Genomic DNA, 8118 nt, shown 5'->3' with positions numbered 1-8118 from the left:
GGGGGCGCGGCCCCTCTTTCCCTCTCCCTCTCCCTCTCTTTCCTTCCCCCTCTTGTTTCCTAGTTGGACTAGGAAAGGGGAGTCCTACTCCCACTAGGAGGAGGACTCCCCCTCCATTTGGCGCGCCCCGTAGGGCCGGCCGGCCTCCCCCTTGCTCCTTTATATACGGGGGCAGGGGGGCACCCTAGGACACACAAGTTGATCTTCGTGATCGTTCCTTAGCCGTGTGCGGTTCCCCCCTCCACCATATTCCACCTCGGTCATATCGTTGCAGTTCTTAGGCGAAGCCCTGCGTCGGTAGAACATCATCATCGTCACCACGCCGTCGTGCTGACGAAACTCATCCCCGAAGCTTTGCTGGATCGGAGCCGGGGGAGCATCATCGAGCTGTACGTGTGCTAAGAACTCGGAGGTGCCGGAGTAACGGTGCTTGGATCGGTCGGATCGGGAAGACGTACGACTACTTCCTCTATGTTGCGTCAACTCTTCCGTTGCGGTCTATGAGGGTACATAGAAAACACTCTCCCCTCTCGTTGCTATGCATCACCATGATCTTGTGTGTGCGTAGGAAATTTTTTGAAATTACTACGAAACCCAACAGCCAAGCCTCGCGAGGCGGACGGCACGAAGCTTCCTCTGGCGTGGCCTCGTCAGGCTGGCTCGCGAGGAGGCGGAGAGATCAAGGCGGGGTACCTCGCGAGGTGCCCGTGACGCAAGCCATGATGACTCAGGGCGCCAGGCGGGTGCCAGCGCGCGCAGCGTCCTTCTTTCCTCTTTGGTGCAAAGGGGGCAAGCGCAGCCGTGGAGTACCGAGGCATCAGGCAAAGGTTGCCATTTCGGTGCAACGAGACCAAGACCAGGAGGACTACGAGACGGAGGTCACCATGGAGCCCAGGACGGCGTCATCACCAGAGCTTTGCGCAGGCGGAGAGTGCTTTTGTCAGGATAGTTGATGCTTGTTGTCCCCCTTCAAATTAGCCCGCCATTGTTGGCTCCCTTCCCGCTCGATATTTGGGAAGAGGACCAGGGCCTCTATAAATAGGACCAGCCGCCCACAGAGCAAGGGGGCGAAAAAGAGAGAGAGGGGATCGAAACCAGAGCGAAAAAGAGAGAGAGAAGGGTGACTGAACTCCTCCTAGCAGTTCATCGCCCTAGCCAAGAACAGACCCTCGCGAGGCTGTTCTTCCTTGTATTGTTCATCATCGTCAGCCCCAGGAGGCAATCCACCAACCACACACTAGAGTAGGGTATTACACCACAACGGTGCCCCGAACCAGTATAAATCTTGCGTCCCTTGTGCAGTTCTTTTAGTAGTTTAGATCTTTGCGAGACGGGGAGGTAGAAGGCGTAATCTCCGCGCGCACCCCAGTGTTCGAACCTTAAGGGTCTGCCGGAACCCGAAATCCGACATTTGGCGCGCCAGGTAGGGGTGCGCCGGAATTCGTCTTCCACCACTCCGCGCCCCGTCGCGTCGTCATCACCATGCCCGGCGACCAGGAGGGCATCCCCGACCCATGGGCTGCGTGGCCCAACCGCGCGGAACCGCTCGCCTCGGGCGACCCCGCGCCCCAGGCAGCTCGCGGTCCGCAGGGCGCTGCGGGCCACGGGCGACGCGGACAGACTTCGGAAAATCTTACGCCGCGGCAGGCACGGTCGGCAGCAAGGGCCTCCAATCACGCCACGACCACGACAACCTACACCCGCCGGGAGCAGGCGAACTCGAGGGCCGCGCTCACGGTGGCCCGAGAGCTGCTGCGGTGCAGACTGCTGGAGGGCGGCCACGAAGTGCTGCTGGAGCGAGTGGCGGAGCTCCTGGGCTTCGCCGCCTCGGGGGCTCACCCCTTCTCCACCCAGCTCCCATCTCAAGCCTAGGGCGACCCACGCAGGGGCTCCGCACGCGCCCGCGGACTCCAAGGCTACTCCGACGCCAGCAAAGCTGTCAGCACCGGACCGGCGGCGGCGCTGCCCCCGCCCCCGGCCCGTGAAGAAGAAGGACTCAACGCGACCCGCGGCCCCGGAGGGCGGCCGCATTGCCACCCCGCAGTAGGCATGACAGGTGGGACCGCGTGGCATGCGGGGCATCACGGTGTGGCACTTGGGATGACGGCGACGGAGGAATACGTGCCTCTCATGATGGACCAAGGACACCCTCACGAGAACGGACAAGGCTCGCTCCTCGGCCCAAGCTGGGGGGACGAGGCAATGGAAGCTGAGCCCTTCCAGGAGCCCCGGGACGAACCCGCTAGCCACGCTGGAGGCAACGATTATCGGTCACCGCTAACTCTTCAGGGGCAGGTATACGCTAACCATGGATCGCAGGAGGTGCAGGTCGCCGCGGCAAGCAGCTGCCCCGCTCCCACAGTCTCCTACCCCTCGGGAGGAGGGCGCAGGGGGCTGCAGGAGAGGGGCCGGGATCCGACATCACCACCGCGGTGTTCAGAGCAAGGCGTTCTCAGGAGGTAGGCCCTCTGCTGGGGAGGTGCCTCAGGGCCTGCCCCTGGCAGAGGACCCGTGGTCGTCGGGGGAACCGCTGGCGACCGCTCTACCCCATCGGGCGACGTCCTGGGTTCCGGTCGTTGCTGATGGCACTAGAGTGTGGCGCAAGGCGGGGCCCTCGTCTGGCGATATGAAGCAAGGCCAGTACCTGTGAAGAAGGCCCAGTGCCTGTGAAGCTCGCCGCCCCGTGACACTCTCATGTAATAATGAGTGGGGCTGTACACGCCCCGGAGTCTCAGGGGTGCCGGCCTCAGGCCCTGGGGCTCCCTCCCACGCCCAGTGGACAGCACTTAGCTCCGCGCTGGTGAGAAGACGTCCAAGACTAGATTAGGTGCCAAACGCGGCCTTTTGTCTGCTTTTCGTTGCCTATCCCTTTAGCTGTAGCTTTTCCCTCGCTGGATTTAAGTTGGATTCGAATTTGAGATTTGCGTGTGTTCGGGGAAGGGGTGCTTATTCTCGCTCGAGCCATTTCTCGCGTTCTGGTTACCGCTTCACCACAGCTGCCTCCCCTCGCGAGTCCGGTCAGGCCTGGCTCATGCGCAACCCAAACTGCTGCTGTTGCTCCCTCTCGGGAGGATCTTCGGGTGCCTGCGGAAGTTGCCCTATTTGGAAAAGGCCCAGAGCCTGTGAAGCAAGGCGAGGGCCTGTGAAGCTCTCGCGCTCAGGAAAAGGCCCAGAGCCTGTGAAGCAAGGCGAGTGCTTGTGAAGCTCTCGCGCTCAGGAAAAGGCCCAGAGCCTGTGAAGCAAGGCGAGTGCCTGTGAAGCTCTCGCGTTCTGGAAAAGGCCCAGAGCCTGTGAAGCAAGGCGAGTGCCTGTGAAGCTCTCGCATTCTGGAAAAGGCCCAGAGCCTGTGAAGCAAGCCGAGTGCCTGTGAAGCTCTCGCGTTCAGGAAAAGGCCCAGAGCCTGTGAAGCAAGGCGAGTGCCTGTGAAGCTCTCGCGTTCAGGAAAAGGCCCGGAGCCTGTGAAGAAGGCCAACGCTTGTGAAGCCCCCCGCTAGCGACACTCTCGTGCCCAACGGATTCAACTAAAGAACACCAAGGGCGTCACGCCCTCCCACAGGCTGCTTCGGGGCTTGCGCGAAACAAAGGTAAACCTGCCAACCGCCCGGCGTGGGCGCTCGTGCTATATGACAACTACTGATACGACAAACACAGGTTCTACATGAGGGGCTTCCCCTCCCAAAATGCTCTCACGGCCATCAGGTCAAAAACCTGAGTTCTATTCATGCAGGGTAAACAAAAAAGACAGGAGAGATACACACTCAGTCGGACCAATCCCCCAATGCGTCCCCGGAAGCACCTCCTGAGCCTTCGCTGGGGTCGCCGAATTCGCCATCGTCGTCTGCGTCGCCGCTAGCAGCGTCAGGGCCGCTCGCCGCGCCGCCCTCGTCAGCACCCACGATCACGTCTTCGTCGTCCAAAGCGAAGGCCCTGACAAGGGCGTCCACGTTGTCTTCCACCCAATGCGCCAGGTCACCTCGGACGGCCTGGGGAACTGGGGCGATGACAGCGTCAAAATCGAAGCGGGAATCCATGTTCAGGAGATGGCTGAATACACGGGAGAAGGCGCGCCCGAGCAGCGCGCGGCTCCTCTCTTCCACCAACCTATCGGCCCTTGCCGAACGCGCCTCCATCTGCGTCACCACGGCAGTGAAGAACTGAAGGTTGCCAGCATAGTTGGCAGTGTGCGGCTCGCCAACAGCCGCCTCACAGATGTTGCCCAAGGCCACGCTAGCTCTCTCCCGAAGCGTGGCGATCATGGGACGGTGCACGTGCTCTAGGACCTGCCGCTGACGTATCTTGTCCGCATTCCGGCGTGCGACGCCCTCAGCCTCCTCCACCCGTTGACGAAGACGGAGCATCTCGGCCTGGGAGGTAGCCAACTCCCCTTGCGCTACCTCAAGGGCGGCCCGGGAGGCATCGGCCAGCCGCGTCCCATCCTCCCGCTTGACCCTCAAGGCTGTGGTCCTCCCTTCAGCTTCGACCCGGATCAACTCCAGTCTCTTCTCGAACCCGCGCTCGAGGTCTTGGCGCGCCATCGCCACCCGACGACCGACCTCCTCTAGGACACAAGCCTCCCGTGCGGCGACATCATCCTTCGCCTGCGTCACCAAGCGCTCCCTCGTCTCCAGCCGCTCGTACTCGCGAGTGCGTTCGGCGGCTTCCAGCGTCAACGCTTCTTCGCGCCTCTGGAGCTCGGCTGGGTCGCCGGAGGCCACCCGCATCGACGCAAGGGCTAGCTCACGCAGCTCCACTTGCTCCTCCAGTGAGTGGCACCGGGCCAGGAGCTCGCGATCCCGCTCCTCCGCCGCCTGTCGCCACCGGTCAGCTCTCCGGGCCTCCTCGGTGGCCTGGGATCGGGCCACTCGAGAGGCCTCCAGCGATGCCTTCGCCTCTTCATCGTCAAGGTCACGCTGACGACGCGCGAGGGCGATGGCGGACTCCAGCTCGCGCCTCCCTGTAGCCAGGCGAAGGCCCTCGGCCTCCAGGCGCGCGTCTTCGTCAGCAAGCTCCTCCCCAAGCAAGTTCACCGCGTCGGCCGCTCTTCGAAGGAACCCTTGGTGGCGAGCGCGGCGCTCCCGGGCGCGCTCAAGCACGTCTTCCACACCATCATCCGCCCCAAGCAAGCGCCGGGGGCCGCGAATCATCGTCCCTCCTCCGGGCAGGGGGCTGGGGGTTGGCGCCCTCGCGACGGCCGGGCGCGCCGCATCAGAAGCCCGGCCTAGGGCCAGCCCGTCTCCAGATGAGGGGCGCAGGAGGCGCCTCAACCAGTCGCAGTCCCCGCCCAGACGGGAAGCCCACGGCAGACTGGCTATTCCCTGAGAGGGTCCGCGGAGGAAAATCGCGGGCAATGAAGGGCCGTGGTGCACCTCGGGATGGTCCACCCCTTCAGACGCCCTCACCACAAGGGCAGAACTGCTCGGGGCATTTGAGGACGGTAGAGGGGGCGAAGCCAAAGGAGGCGGCACCTCTGCTACTTCCACGAGCTCGGCCGGGAGGGGCCTGCGGAGCAAGGATCAGTGAAAGCAACAAGAGGGTCAGGAGCCAGAGAGGAAAAAGACTTACTCGTAAGTGGCGAAGTACTTCCTGCGCTTCAGCACGCGACAAGGGAAGTCGTCACCCAGGGCCTCCCTTTTCCTCCGGAGGGCCTCAAAGTCCACGCGGAAGCGGCCCAAGAGAAGGGCGCAAGGATCAACCTGCGGCGAGGGCGGAGCATCGGAACGATCTGCGTCAGGGACACCTGCCTGGCGCGCGCCGTCCACCACCTCGCCAGAAGACGCGGCTGGGGCCTCCGAGGCCTCAGCCCCGGGCGCTGGGAGCGGCTGCTTGCCACCTTCAGCCACAGCGGCACGGGTCCCAGGAGCTGTCCCCTCGCGAGCATCACCCGGCGCTGCCACCTCATCAGGAGCCCCCTCAGCCTCCGGCGCCCCCTGCCTCCCTGCTCCGCCCCTTGAGGAGGAGTCGCCTTGGCCGATTGGAAGGGCAGTCACCACCATTGGGTTCTCGCGAGGTCCCTGGAGGCCGGCGGGGCGCATCCCCCACTCATTAAAGACGGGCATCTGCTTCACGAAGTCAGCCCTGCTCTGGCAGAGATACAACAAGGCCCCTCCCTGCCGGACATTGCCGGGATTGGGGTCCCCAGCCAGGGTCAAGAGCGTCGACTTCAGCACCGCGGGAGCCAGGTCCTGTTCCTGGAGCGTCATGCTATCCTCGCGCCCACGGAAGGCCCACATCCGGCGAGAGTGGCATTGAAGGGGAGCGACACGGCATAACAGAAACTCCTTCACCACCTTAGCCGCTGTCACGCCAAGCTTCCTCAGGAGCGCGAAGCGGCTCCAGACAAAGACGAGAAGGGGGCTCTTGAGCGTCTCCTGGCCCCAACCCAAATTGGGGACAGCAGGCGAGGTCGGCTCCGATAGCAGGGGCTGGGCACCCCTGCGTCCACGTACAACCACCGCTCGCGGAACCCAACCGCGGGCTGGGGGAGTTTGAAGTCAATCCCAGAGGCCTCGGTCTCAGGCTCGGCAGCAAAGCTCGCGCACGCCCAGCGTTGGGAGGGGTCGACAAGGTGCAGCGAGAAGAAGTGGCGCAGCAAGGCAACCAAAGGAGGGATGCCCACCATGGCTTCGCAAACGAAGGTGAAGACCGAAAGGAGGGTGATGGACTCAGGACTTAGATGCATCAAGTGGATCTGATAATGGGAGAGCACGACATTGAAGAAATCAGAGAAGGGGGGAACCACACCCGCCCACAAGGCGTCGGTAAAACATGGGACCTCGGTTGCTATCCTGTCGATGGAGAAGTGGGACGCAGGCCAGGCCGTCGTCCTCCCGCACTCATTGAAGACGGTGGCCAGAGCCAAGCTGTCCCTGCCCACGCACTCTTGATTGAGTACGGTCGACTGGCCGACGACGGGGGCCACCGATGGCGGCGCACAAGACGGAGGCATGGGTTTCTCCCCTCTCTCCTTCCTCGTCGGAGTCATGGCGATGGGAAGGAGGGGGAAGATTCGAGATTGGATTGGAGGCGGGAGCGGGCGTTCGAAGGAAGGAAGAACAGGGGACGCTCGAGCAACGGGAAGGGGAGCGGCTGTGTGCAACTACAAGTCCGCCTAGCAGGGCGCATAATAAGGAGGCGTGGGGGGAACAGTGCCGCCCACGTCCCATCAACCGCCATGCGGCGCCCAAGGCCGCAGGCTGTTAGGGCCCGCGGCGCTTCGCCCCTGCCCTTTCGCCTCTCGGCACGGCCAAGTCCGGGCGCGCCTTGGGCCCGGGGGCTACTGTCGGCGTTCTGGGAACGGGGGTCCCCAGACTTGCCTGCCTGTGGCTTGCGGCATGGCTCAAAGGAGGCCCAGCATGGCCCATCTTCATCAACACAAGACTCAAGACCCTCGCGAGGGGCCAAGCCTCACGAGGCGGACGACACGGAGCTTCCTCAGGCACGGCCTCGTCAGGCTGGCTCGCGAGGAGGCGGAGAGATCAAGGCGGGGTACCTCGCGAGGTGCCCGTGACGCAAGCCATGACGACTCAGGGCGCCAGCGCGCGCAGCGTCCTTCTTTCCTCTTTGGTGCAAAGGGGGCAAGCACAGCCGCGGAGTACCGAGGCATCAGGCAAAGGTTGCCATTTCGGTGCAACGAGACCAAGACCAGGAGGACTACGAGACGGAGGTCACCATGGAGCCCAGGACGGCGTCATCACCAGAGCTTTGCGCAGGCGGAGACTGCTTTTGTCAGGATAGTTGATGCTTGTTGTCCCCCTTCAAATTAGCCCGCCATTGTTGGCTCCCTTCCCGCTCGATATTTGGGAAGAGGACCAGGGCCTCTATAAATAGGACCAGCCGCCCACAGAGCAAGGGGGCGAAAAAGAGAGAGAGGGGATCGAAACCAGAGCGAAAAAGAGAGAGAGAAGGGTGACTGAACTCCTCCTAGCAGTTCATCGCCCTAGCCAAGAACAGACCCTCGCGAGGCTGTTCTTCCTTGTATTGTTCATCATCGTCAGCCCCAGGAGGCAATCCACCAACCACACACTAGAGTAGGGTATTACACCACAACGGTGCCCCGAACCAGTATAAATCTTGCGTCCCTTGTGCAGTTCTTTTAGTAGTTTAGATCTTTGCGAGACG

The sequence above is a fragment of the Triticum urartu genome, chromosome 3 (assembly GCF_003073215.2).
Source record: "Triticum urartu cultivar G1812 chromosome 3, Tu2.1, whole genome shotgun sequence".
In the NCBI taxonomy this organism is placed as follows: Eukaryota; Viridiplantae; Streptophyta; class Magnoliopsida; order Poales; family Poaceae; genus Triticum; species Triticum urartu.
This window is presented reverse-complemented; position numbering follows the sequence as displayed.